We start from the raw sequence: 9,914 nt of genomic DNA, 5'->3' as shown, positions 1-9,914 counted from the left end.
ACCTCCCACTTCATGGAAACAGTGACTGTTTACATAATATGTAATGACAGTAAATCATAACAAATCCTAGGAGAAAACTCCAGTGAGAGATAAAACAACATGACCTTCTGATTTTTTTTTCTTTTCTCAGTCTTACAATCCGTGCCTTTATTCCCCCAACCTGTAAGGAGTTTTGCAAATGCTTAATTTTCTATACATCATTAGGCCCACAGGTTTTAATTAGCCTAATTAAGTGAAAAAAAAAGTGCATAAGAGAATGTCCTTTTCTCCTTTGCTTATTTGAGCTCCCTACCAGTGGTATCAAAAATGCAATTGTTCCACTTGGCAAGGTTAAACAATTAGCATTCTAAATTCAGGGCTGCTATTGAGTGGCTCCACTATTGATCCCATTACTGTGCTGAGCCAGGCCAGCTGAGGAGCAGACCCTGCCTGAGGTGCTGAGGAGTTTGCAATTTGCAAAGGACCTACAGACTGCTGCAGGGGGGCGGGGGAAATTAGCAACTGGACAACTGGTTTCTGAAGCTCCTCTGTTGGCTGGATTTTATTCCTGAAGACTGTCCTACCTGAGAAGATCTCATGCTATCATTTGCTGTATTATAATACAACACAGCTTTTGCAAGACAAACAGACCTCATTACTTTTCCCCTGGGAACTCCTACACTTTTTTTTTTTTTTCTTTGGTGCATGTTCATGTGAGCAGATCCATAATTACACAACCAGAACTCAGACTTGCTTAAAATGAACCAGTCTAGTTATTTATGCCCTGACAGGACACTCTTGTGCAAAAAAAAAATCAAGCAAAAAACTAGAAAGAAAATGTGCTTCTCTTCATATCTAATATTTACTTTAAGCATAAGGGAAGCTTAACGTGTCAGGCCTGAAAGCCACTCTGGAAGGTGTGATACCAACATGTGAAAAACCAAACAGAATCTACTCTTGGAGCTTTCCATCACCATGTGTCTGCATTACATTACAACACAGGAGTTTAAAGCAAAGGAATTCATAGAATCATAGAGTCACTGAGAAGCTTGGAAGGGACTTAAAAGATTATGGGGTTCCAACCCCACTGCCATGGGCAGGGACACCTCCCACCAGGCCAGGGTGCTCAGAGCTCCATCCAGCCTGGCCTTGGACACTTCCAGGGATGGAGCAGCCACAGCTGCTGTGGGCAACCTGTGCCAGGGCCTCAGCACCCTCACGGGGAAGAATTTCTTTCTAACATCTAATCCAAACCTATGCCCTGTCAGTTTGAAGCCATTGCCCCTTGTCCTGTCACCACACGCTCTTGCACTTGCTACAGGCTGTTGAATTGCCTGTAGCAGACGTGCAAGACTTGGTACAAAAGCTCAGCCTGCCTGCCAGGGGCTGCAGGAATGCAAACCCTTCCCGTGCTGGAGGAGCTGGTGCCCATCCTGGGAGCACCACCTGCAGCCTTCTGCCAGCCCAGGGTGTCCAACATGAACAGGCTGGGAGTCCTCCTGCAGAGTGTCCCCACCTGGGCAGGTGCTCATGGCTACTCTGTTCATGTACGCCGTGATTTAATCATCCAACAAAGAAATAAAATTCAAAACGAGGACCCTCACATGTGAATTCCCTACATTTCAGGACTTGCCCAAAAGACCTCGTGGAAAAGAACAGCCTCTAATGACCATGCGTCCTTGTGCTCTGGAGTGTGGGCTACAGCAACTAATAATAGATGAAGGTTTACATGTTTTTCTTGTGTTTCTGCTGGGGCTGCTGTGTCATTAATTCAGCTTGTGCCTGGCTACTTGTGTTAAACATTCCCTTTGTGGCTTTCTCTAAATCTTAAATTTTGCATGTGACCACACGTAAATGTAAATGTGTATTTTTATGGTCCTGTAATCTCGGTGCTTTTAAATCCAGGTTGCCTGAAGGCACACAGGGAGCTGAAGCAGAAAAGCTTGGTCAGTTTGTGATCATTTAGAGCTAGTTTATTTGCTCTTTCTGAGTGGATTCAGTTCCTGTAGAGGTTTTTGCCTTTAGTGTAATAGAGTAAAGATAAGATCTAGAAACCTAATTAACCCTGCAGGGCCTGTGAACAAGGCTCATTAGAAAACAGTCAAACACATTTATGCTTAAATACCTTATTTACAGGAATTCATATCGTGTTTCTGAAGGGCAGATACAGTGCCACGTACTTGTACCTTTAGCCACTGTAAACCATTTCCTTCAGTGCAGCTGAAAAATGTACCAAGCTGCAGCTCAAAGTCACCTGGACTGTGCATGTACATAGCCTGTACTTTGAAAGACAACCCAGAATGAATGGAAATCCTGTCTGCAGGACACTGTAAGAGAGAGTGTCCTTTCACCTGCACCCCAAAACCAGTGCCACTGCAGCCCACATGCTGATCAGTAAACACCACTCTGAAGCAATCTCTCCAGGGACTTTCCCATCTGTCCAAGGCAGTGACAATGAGGCACGTGTGATCACAGGCATCTCTGGGGACTTCTGGAAAGACTTCATAAGGACCCAGAATGAGGATATTACAAACCCCATCCTGAAGTTGCTTCACACCTCTGTAAATATCCTGGGTCAGACTGGATTGAAGCGTGGATTCTAGCACTCAGTGCCCATGAATATACATGTACTTGTCATACAAGTTATCTGAGAACAAAAGTACCCTCAGCAACTCTGAATTCTCCTTCTTTCCTAACCCTTCACTCCTTCTACCCCTGCCCCTCAGCACAGAGAGACCAGCAAAGCTAAGCCAATAGAGATCTCTGGAAACAGCTGATATGTTGGTGCATTAGTGGGTGAAGCTATGTGTCGTGCACACAGTGACTCAAAAGCCAGGAGAATTAGTTATTCTTGCTTCTCATGACATCTTGAAGGACAGCCTGGATTCAGAATTAGGTCTGCTCAGTACTTAACTTCGTTGTAAGTGACTGCCTGACCAGTGAGTAGGATAAATGATGCCCCTGGGACTGAAATGTATCTTAAAATGAATCATTTGCTTAATGGTTCTCCTGGAGAAGGATGGGTTTAAATACAAATTTAAGAGCATTTTCTGCTTCAAGGCTTGGGGGATTGAAGATCCCATCAAAAAAAGATTCTAAGCAAGACAGACCTACATTGTGTCACCAATGTTTTAAAATCACAGGCATTATAAATTTAATTTATTTTATATCCTATATCCTGTATCCAAGCACAATTGGTAAACCCAAGCAAACCTGTGTGCTATAAATTTTTCAGGGGAGGGATGACTTTTGTTTGGCACTTACTGGCATTTAATACAACATGAACAAGTCTAGAACTGGGGTAACTGTGCTCTAATGGTATTTGAATAAAAATAATTGCAGTTTTAAAAAGACCCTTAGCCTAAAGTTCTGCTTCATAAGCCTGAAATAATTATTTTATTGGCCTGTTAAAAGCATGCCTTTTCAAAAAAGGCAAAACCTCCACCACTTCTATAAGTAGATTCATAATTTATATTGTGACTCTCCTTGACAAGAGGAAAATCCCAAATCAAGTTACTCTTCAACCTGAACTAATAAATCCTCCCTTGACATGAGTTCTTTTTTCAGTGCTTCATTTTCAAGGAGTCATGTGGTTTTTTAATAATCAGTCTCGTTGTTTCCTCTTCATCCTATTCGACAAGGCAGTGATAACTGCAAAAGCATCTCAGGCAACTGACAGCAACTCGGATGCAGCACTGAGAAATATCTCTGTGAAATCAGCTTTAATGAGATATCAAAATATTACATCTGCAAGTCTTGGCGGCCGGACAGTGCTTTGGAAAGCAAAGCCAGTTTCCCTAGCCCAGATTAGTCAACATCAGGTTCCTAGCTCTAACATTTCACTAAATATTTTCCCACAAATGTCCAACTGCATTTTGAAGGGCGTAGCTGACAACATAAACGTGCCCTAAGGTGAAAATCCCAAACATTTCCCTGGGCGATCTTTGCTCTGGACATTACCAATGCAGATGTCTGTAATCAAGAGATCTCTATGGACCCGCTAATTATTCCCTGGGCTTTTCCACTGGCAGGAAAAATCCCATTTGTCGCAGCTTGTTTGCAGAACTGCTTCCATTTCCACAGTGGTGGCATTAATTAGCAAAAACCTGTGAAAATTGTTGGAGTTTATAGGTTCAAAAAAGCCCCACTAAGCGTTGCTCCTAAATATTCCTATAAATTCAGCCATGGCAACAAGTCCTGAAGGTCTGGCTTTCTCAGTTGGAGCAATTTTTCATGCTTGTAGCAATAAGTGGGAAATAATGGGGGTCTCAGATTCCCATTAGGAAAGTTGCTTCTGTGACCTCTTGATGCAGATGGATGGTGAATTTCTCAGATAATAAATCAAAGGTTACTGATGGTGCAGTGGCATCTCTTGCTGAGGCCCGTAGAGCTGCTGGCTGCCTTCTATTCAAAGGCAGCAGGCCTCTGCCCGGCAGGAAGCTTTCCCTACAAATCCGTCCCTCACCATCAGGAGATAGTAGGGCCTCTATAAACTGCCCAGGCATTTTGGGGAACAGCCAGCATCCTGCTGGGAAATGGACACTTTTCAACTTCATTGACATCTGTCACACACACAAAGAATAGAAAGCCATCAGGAAAAAAGCCACATTATGACTTTCCCATCAGCAGGGCCAGTTAGGTCTTTGTCCTTAAAAGGTATTTAAAAGGTTCATCAGAGCTACCTTGCTTAATTGTATATTTAGGAAGAGAATCTTACCTTTGGGTTTTAAGGACCGTGGAATGTTTCTCTGCTTCTTGATACTTTCTGCATAAGGCTAACTTTCCTGTAGGAATTTTGAACCAAAAAAAAAACAACACCCCAAAAAAAAACCCACCAAAAAAACCCCCCAACCAACTGTGATGCTGGTTTTTCCATGCAGTTTTTATTAACTTTCTTCCGAATAAGTCCCTGCAAGGAAAATGACACCAATTTTTTATTATCAGAAATATATTTATTAAGTGACAGTCTAACTCCCAGAATAGCAATGCATTCATATTTTTTTTTTGAGTTACAGCTTTTTTCCCAAATGACCCTAAAATAAGCATGGGAAAGCAGCATTGTAAATACAGTAATGAATTTCAACTGAATATACTTTTCCCCCTCAATGTATTGCTTATATTAAACACTGGGGGGGGGGGGGGGGGGGGGGGGGGGAGAGTGCTGTCAATTATTAACATAGGGATAAAACTTAAAGGTGATGCTCTCTTGCTAATTGAAATAATTTTGAAGTTTCTTGAACATAGGTGGCAAAACTTCAATAGAAATTTCTCCCACTTTGTGATGGATATAGATATAGATAACTAATTTTTCCTTCTTTATGCAAGTATTTCCCTCACAAAGCAATAGAATCCAGTAGGTTAATGCACCTTTAAGGAAAGGGGAATTTTCAGCTGTAGCTTTGACATGTTACAGGAGCATGGAAATGCTTTGAGCACTTGGGTTTCTTCAAAAGCTGATGATTCCTAATGTAAGTGCTTTTATATGGCACTATAATAACTAATGATAAAAAGAATTTTTAATTGCCTTTGCACTTATCTCAGAAGTCAATATAAACGATTCCTTGTGGGTTTTCTCTGTTGCCTTCAGTGCAGTCAGTGTAGTTTATGTAATGGTGACTGAAAACAGGACTTGGCCAACTGGCTTCAGTCTTTTCCCTTGTTCTACCAAGCAGACTCAATTCTACACTGAAGTGATTGAAGTTGGCAGGACTGGGCTTTATTTTTTGCAAAGATGTTCAGCTTGATGCAACAGAAGTATGGGAGAAAATGTACTTACCCAAATGAAGACTGGGAGACAAACTCACTGGTCAGGCAGTCACTCACATCTGCCCAGCAACGATGGCCAAGCCCTGGCACTGCACAGGCTCCAGAGAAAGGGATTGAGCTGCTGCTGGCTGGACAAGAGGAGCAGGGATGGGCTGAGATCACTCACTGCATGGTGACTGTGCTGTAATGGATGCAATTGGAGATGAGATGAGTGAAGGATGAGGTGGGCTTAGAAACAGGTCCTGGTGAGGCCCAAGCTGAGCAGTAAGCTCAAAGGCAGCTGGTTCCCCAAAGCAGCGTGAGAGCCAAAGTCATACAAATGAGTCACACCTGCTTAAAGCCAATGCAACAGAGCCATGAGGGGCAGCCCTGTAATGGAAAGCAGTCAGGATCCCTCCTTTGGGTGATAGATTTTTAACAGCCTTTTTTCTACAGGCTGAGCCTGACTGAGCAAACCTAGCAGCACTGTCAAACTTAGCAGTCTTCAAAATTTGGATGGAAAGCACAATCAGATTCTGTTGGGCAGAAAATGTGCTTTTCCTGAAGAAAACCTCTTTGCTAAAAATTAACCTGCTGCAAGTGTTTAAAAGTCTAGCTCATTCTGAGCACCTTAAAACAGAAGTGACTACAACATTCCATAAATGGGTCTCCATCAAGCCAGGAGTTCAACAGTTAAATACCTTTAAAGGTCCACAGTTTAATGATGCGGACTCTAGAAGGACTCTTTTAAACTGCCTAATTCCTCTAAAGCATGTCATTTTTATGGCGAATGGGCTTTTCTAAAGTAAAGCTGCAGATTTCCTTTTTCCTATTATGACTTCATGCCCTGCTCAGAGGATGCAGCTCACTGCAGATTCCCGTTCTGGGTGTCTGTGAACAGGCAGGAGGCTGATGGAGCTCCGTTTACCACTGTCAGCCCCACGTGTGCTCAGAGCTCAGGTGGGGAGCACAGCACAGCCCAGGCAAGTGTTTCAGTGCACTTCATGCTCTAGGATTCAAACACTGAAAACAAAGCCAAAGAGACTCTTTGGATGCTTATAAATACCCACGGCCGCAAGCGTGTCGATGGAAGAGCCTGAAGTACTCCCTGGTTTCCTGGTGTAAGGACAAAGACATAAAACCACAGCATTAAGCCAAAGGCAACACTGAAGGCAGTCAGTGAACTTCCAAGCTCATCCTAGAGATATTCCATACAAAACATTAAAAATTTCAGTGCTTTTTACAGACTCTACTATCAAAATGGCAAATGGTCTGAAACAATTTGAAAAATATCTTTCTACTTTTGAACAAGTTTAAACAGTGAAAAACTGAGATTTTTCTAAGGAATGTTTCATTTTCTGTTCAGTTTCTGGGAACTGTCAAATGAACTACTGTCCTTCTCCTTTTCTCAGGCTGTATCTTTCTCTGAACAGCTGCACATATATAATTCTATGTAGAGGGAATTTTATCACTGAGATTTGAAACAACTGAGATATTCTGGAATATAAATACTCTAAAAGTGTCCTTAACAATCTGCAAGTACTCATACCTAGCAGAGAAGCACATTTAATACTGACAATCAGTGCACAGCTAAAGGCAAGCACCAGAAATTCTGAAACACGGGCACTTCTGGCTTTTACTCTTGCATCATCAGGTTCTCTTTTGAGCAGTACAATACAGCTCCAGAAATACAGAATACAGCAGTATAATACTGCTCCTGACACTGTGGTTCCCTTGCAACCTGTATATAAGAAGCTGCTGTCCTTTTCTTGCCTATTGTCTTAGTTCATGGAGGGCCTTCTGGGCTCCTGTTCCCTTTAGGAAAATGCTACAGAATGCTGGACATGCCTGACTGTCACTCAAGCACATTTAAAAGCTAAGGGATGTCTCTCCTCTCTCCGGATCAAATAGCTTCTCCCATGTAAACATGTTTAACATTTTAATACTCCAGTTGCACAAGAAAAATCTGGCAATCTTTTCCCCAGGATTTTCTGAGGAACATGTGAATGGTCCAGTGCTGTAAAGAGGAAAATTCCTTCATCCTCTGACACTAGTCCATGGCAGTTACTGCAGAAGATAAGCTAATGACCCAAGATTTGCAAGGGGACTGCCCCCCGCTGTGACTTTCAGCGTTGCAAAGGCCACACGGAAGGTTTCATGTGTCTCGTTAACTTTCCCACTGTACCAATCAGAAGTTTATTATAGAGTATTTTTCTCTTTTAACTTTTACAGTCCATATACCTCGGCAGGAGCCTGGGCACACTGACCCAGGACGCCCCTTGCAGTCCTGGCTTCCTATGAGATGCAGGAGAACAAATCACAAAGGTCCAGAGGAGTATTTTTACAAACTCTAAATGAGATGAAGCACAACAACGGAACATACGATTGCACCAACAACCTTCAAGGTAATATGACAGACACAAGCCATATTGTGCTGTATATAAACTATACAAACATTTCCACTTGATTTCCTAAGGAAATGAGGCTTATGCAGTCATGCCTTCTGTCTGTTCATGTCTGCCCCTAATAACATTCAAACCCACTGCCACATTTCAATGCAAGTTGTCAGGGGAGAAGCAAAAGATTTGGAGATAATTATGTTCCCGCAGCTCTTGTCATTGCACAGAGGAAAGAGACCTAAATTAGCGCCCCCAGCTGAGGAGAATCTCCTTGAAGGAGTGGGATCAATGGTACTTTGTCCAGTCAGTACAAACAGCTCATTTCCAGCCTTCCAATCAGCCCACACAGGGCTCCACAGCAGATGCAGCAGGAGCTGCTTTTTGCCCTCCTGCTCACGAGTGGTCCTGGGATCTGGGGGTCTCTTGAAGGTCCCTGCAAGGAGCATGGGAGACCCAGGACATGGTTCCATAGCAAACTGAGTTTTGGTCGCTCCTGGAACAGCCCTTACAATTTTCTGACAAAATGAACACGATAGTTTTGGATTTTAATTCCTTGGCTGGACAATTTCTGCTCTGTTTGTTCTTCCAGTGGCCTCAAAGGGCAGGGATCCAGCACACAGGCACTCAAGAACGCTTGGTCGTACTAGTTGCTACATTTTTCATCTGAGATGGAGAAATGTTTTACTGGGCTCAGGATCCCCTCAGACCTTCCAGAGACTCTTCTAGAGAGGCCATGTCTCACCGTCCTAACCTTCAGTAATTTATTAAACCATAGGAGTCCCTGCTGACATGCAAGGTTTGCTCTTTCTCACAGTAAAGTTGAATATACCTAATGTGATTCTTTGCTTGAGGGTGTCCTTTGGAACCAGTTCACCCTCCACAGTTCCCTTCCTTGCCCCCACACCCCACCACCTTTTCTTTTTCCTCCCAGATCGCAGACACTAATCCTGCCCGGCTCAGAGGCATTCCAAAACACCTGTTAAAGCCATGCTAAGTGGAAAGCAGAATGAGAAGACACTCCTTGAAGCGGTGCTGCTGACATGCATCATATGGAAAAGCTTCCTGAAAGCGGCTGGCTTCAGCACCCTATGGAGCATTCTAAATGCTGTCGCTGTACTTTGGGGAGGGAAAAAAACCCAAACCCTAAATATTTTAAATTAATACATCTGGGTGCAAGAAAAATCACCCTGAACAAAAGAACTAACTCTCTGAAAAACATTTGCCATGGTTTCCAAGCCACTGAGCATGTCAAGTAGAGCAGGTAATGCAGCAACCAGAGATCTGAGCAGAACGAAAACTTCAATCCAAATGTACCTTGAAGTACAATACTTATAGATCCAGCAAGGTCTGACCTTTTAAGTTAACAGCTATTAAGTATTTACACACACGGAGGAAGTGGAGATTCATTGCTTGTGAGATAAACAGAATACTGATGCCAAGGCAGGGAGTCTTTTAAAAGTCAGATCAATTCAGTCTATAAATTAATGACTGCAATGCTTTACACACTTGGGATGTAAAGTTCCTCCCCTGCCAAGTTATCTGACACTTTTTTTGAGGAGTTATTACGTGCATAAAGCATTTCCAGAGATTGTGATTTTTTAAAAGATTTACACGTTTATTCTTTGCTGAAAGTGAGTTATTTCCTGGGGACGTAGTCCTATTTTTGAAGGATTCACCAGCAGACCTTATTTTTAGCAACTAGTTAGCCATTCTGCCAACAGAGCATTATTCTTAAGAATTAATGAATGAATACTGTTGTTAAAATGTTTTTTTCAAGAAGGACCCAGCAAA

General features: G+C 42.6%; 1 long non-coding RNA gene across 3 annotated transcripts in view; it reads right to left on the bottom strand.

The window, feature by feature from the left end:
• Positions 1-1,169: 1,169 nt before the first annotated feature.
• LOC119699755 overlaps positions 1,170-9,914 on the bottom strand; it is a 32,693-nt gene continuing 23,948 nt past the window's right edge. For 2 of the 3 annotated variants that reach the window (XR_005256525.1, XR_005256524.1), the window contains 2 exons: positions 5,756-5,926; positions 1,170-4,888 (listed from right to left, as the gene is read on the bottom strand). This is a non-coding gene — a long non-coding RNA (uncharacterized LOC119699755). Of the gene's footprint in view, positions 4,889-5,755; positions 5,927-6,794; positions 9,068-9,914 lie in introns of those variants that run through there. The other variant, XR_005256526.1, reaches the window with a different exon arrangement.

The sequence above is a fragment of the Motacilla alba genome, chromosome 3, assembly GCF_015832195.1.
Source record: "Motacilla alba alba isolate MOTALB_02 chromosome 3, Motacilla_alba_V1.0_pri, whole genome shotgun sequence".
Classification (NCBI taxonomy): Eukaryota; Metazoa; Chordata; class Aves; order Passeriformes; family Motacillidae; genus Motacilla; species Motacilla alba.
This window is presented reverse-complemented; position numbering and strand designations above follow the sequence as displayed.